Raw genomic sequence first — 3,490 nt, 5'->3', positions numbered from 1 at the left:
TGAAACTAATAGCTGCCCTATAGTGTTTACTATGAATGTGATATGTATATTATAGCCTCTAAAACCATTGTAATATATGTCCTGTGGCCTTTAATGTTAATGTACTATCCTTTTCAGGCTTGTGAAATCAAACAATAACTTCCTGGGGAATTTTAATGTTTATTTAATGTCCATACTTTAGCATCTAAAACTGATAAAAAGGAGTTCTGTGGCCTTTAATATTAATGTGATATCCATATTATAGCAATTAAACTAATATAATATCTGTATTATGGCATTAATGAATGATATTCCTAGAGTTATATCTAAAATTAATAATTGCCCTGTTGATTTTAATACTAACATGATATCCATAGTAAAGCAACTAAAATTGGATAATTGTGGACCTGGGGCTTTAATATCAATATGATATCTATACTAGAACATTTAAAACTGATGAAATAGCTGCTTTTTGGCCTTTGATATTAATATGGATCCATACTATAGTAACCAATACCAACATTATAGCTTCCGTGTGATATTTATTATTAATATATCAAATTATGAATTTAACATAATAGGTAACATATGACCTTTAATTTTAATATAATATCCTTACTATAGCATCTAAAACTAATATAATAGCTACCCTATGACCTTTAATCCTATTATATTTATATAATGAAATAGAAAACTGATATATTAATGCCCTTCATCTTTTAATATTAATGTAACATCTTTAGTGCAGTATCTAATACAGATATATAGCCGTGCTGTGGCCTTAAATGTTAATATGATGTAGATATTATAGCAACTAAAATTAATATAATAACTGTCCTGTTCCCTTTATTATTAATAATATCCATAATCCTAGAAAACTAATACCTGTCCTGTGGCCTTTAACATTAATATAATATCCATATCCATAGTGTGGTCTCCAAAACTAATGTAATAACTTCAATATTGCCTTTCATGCTAAAATGATATCCATATACAGAATCTAAAACTAATACGATAACTGCACTATGGCCTTTAACACTTATATAATAGCCACAGTAGGGCATCAAAAATTAAATAGCTGAGTGTGGTGGGGCACACTTGTAATCTCAGTAACTTGGGATGCTGAGGTAGGAAGATCATGAATTCAGAGCCAGACTCAGCAATTTAGCAGAGCCCTAAGCAACTTCGCAATACCCATTTCAAACTAAAAAATACAAAAAGACTGGGGATGTGGCTCAATGGTTAAGCACCCCTGGGTCCAATCCCTGGTACAATGAATAAATAGGTGCACTATGTCCTTTAATACTAATGAAATCTCAATACCACAGCATCTGAAAAAATATAATACCTATCCCTGTGGCAATTAATACTAATATGATATCCATAAAATAATATCTAAAGCTGAAATATGATATGCATGCTATAGAACCTAAAACTAATATATCAGCTGCCCTGTGGCCTTTAATACTAATATGATATCCATACTATAGCATCTAAATATAACAAAATACCTTCCCCAGGGTCTTTAATAATAAGGTGACATCCATACTATAGCATCTAAAACAAATAGAAGAGCTGCCATGTGTCCTTTAATATTAATGTAATATCATACTTTAGCATCTGAAAGTAATATAAAATGTGCCCTGGGGTCTTTAATATTAATATAATATTCACACTATAAATTAATTTGATACCTGAACTGTGGCCTTTGATATTAATATAATATCAATATGCAAGCATCTAAAATAAACAGAATAGCTTTTCGGTAGCCTTTAATATTGACATAATATCCATTCTATATCATCTAATACTAATATAATACCTCCTCTGTGGTCTTTATTACTAATATATATATGTGTGTCCTCTATTCTGTTATATATATATATATATTGTTTTTTTGGTGTTAAGTTTTTTGAGTTCTTTATATGTCCTAGCGATTAATGCTTTATTGGAGGTGCATGTGGTAAAGATTTTCTCCCACCTGTAGGCTCTCTCCTCACATTATTAATTGCGTCCTTTGCTGAGAAGAAGCTTTTTAATTTGAATCCATCCCATTTATTGATTCTTGATTTTACTTCTTGCACTTTAGAATCCTTTTTTTTTTTTTTGACATTTGCACAAAATGTAATACTGTAGCAACAGTACTGAGGTTAATTGTTACAGACTATTAAACTCTGTGTATCAAATTTTTATATCTTAGTTATTTATACAAAACATTGGTCCAATAACATAAAAATAGAGAACACCATCTGGAAATTTCTCTCATCAATGTTCAGAGATAAAAAGGTTAACCATTCTTTCCATTATTTTCTGCAGATAAGTCCTTGTTCACACTGAAGTCTGATGGCAATTAAATTCTGCTATTTTTCCAAGATACTGTATGAAAAGGGTGCTGAAGGCCATCACTACACAGCATACTACAATATAAGGACTCTTCATTCACCAATTCTGGCACACTTCCAAAATATTCCCAATAGTCCAGTTTTATTTCTGTCCAGAAGGCTGGGTGCCAAGGACCGGATATAAACACAGGTACATATATGCAGCAAGATTACAGCCAACAGACTCTGAAAATTGAAAAAGGCAGGCATAGTGAGGCCAGCGATGCCCCAGTCACATCACCCTTCCGGGCCCAAGGCAGAAGAGGCGTGCATGCCCCACATGCCCTTCTCGATATAGGAATCCTCTTAAGGAACTCAGATCCTAGGCTGACATGGTGAAGACTTGGGCCTATGTTTTTTTCTATTAGGTGCAGGGTCTCTGTTCTAGTGCCTAAGTCTTTGATCCACTTTGAGTTGATTTTTGTGCAGGGTGAGAGATCGAGGTTTAATTTCATTTTGCTACATATGGATTTCCAGTTTTGCCAGCACCATTTGTTGAATAGCCTATCTTTTCTCCAGTGAATGTTTTTAGCACCTTTGTCTAGTATGACATAACCATATTTATATGGGTTTGTCTCTGTGTCCTCTATTCTGTACCATTGGTCTACCATTGGCAAATTGCATACAAAAACATTGAAAAGATAGTGCACCACGATCAAGTGGGGTTCATCCCAAGGATGTAGGGTTGGTTCAACATATAGAAATCAATACATATAATTCATCATATTAATACACTTAAAAACAAGAATCATATGATCATCAAATGGCATTATTTTAGTGCCAATACCATGCTGTTTTTATTACTATAGCTTTGTAGCATAGTTTAATGTCTGGTATTGTGATGCCTCGCTTCGCTTTTCCTGCTAAGGATTACTTTAGCTATTCTGGGTCTCTTATTTTTCCAAATAAATTTCATGATTGCTTTTTCTATTTATATGAAGAATGTCATTGGAATTTTAATAGGAATTGCACTAAATCTGTATAACACTTTTGGTGGTATGGCCATTTTGACAATATTAATTCTGCCTATTCAGGAGCATGGGAGATCTTTCCGTCTTCTGAGATTTTCTTCCATTTCTTTCTTTAGTGTTATGTAGTTATCATTGTAGAAAGTCTTTCACCTCTTTTGT

At 32.8% G+C, this 3,490-nt stretch overlaps 1 pseudogene; it reads right to left on the bottom strand.

The window, feature by feature from the left end:
• Window positions 1-2,110: 2,110 nt before the first annotated feature.
• Window positions 2,111-2,623, bottom strand: LOC107146446 (annotated as a pseudogene).
• Window positions 2,624-3,490: the final 867 nt, after the last annotated feature.

The sequence above is a fragment of the Marmota marmota genome, unplaced genomic scaffold (genome assembly GCF_001458135.2).
Source record: "Marmota marmota marmota unplaced genomic scaffold, marMar, whole genome shotgun sequence".
In the NCBI taxonomy this organism is placed as follows: Eukaryota; Metazoa; Chordata; class Mammalia; order Rodentia; family Sciuridae; genus Marmota; species Marmota marmota.
The sequence above is the reverse complement of the archived record's forward strand: the minus strand, read 5'-3'. Positions and strand labels throughout refer to the sequence as shown.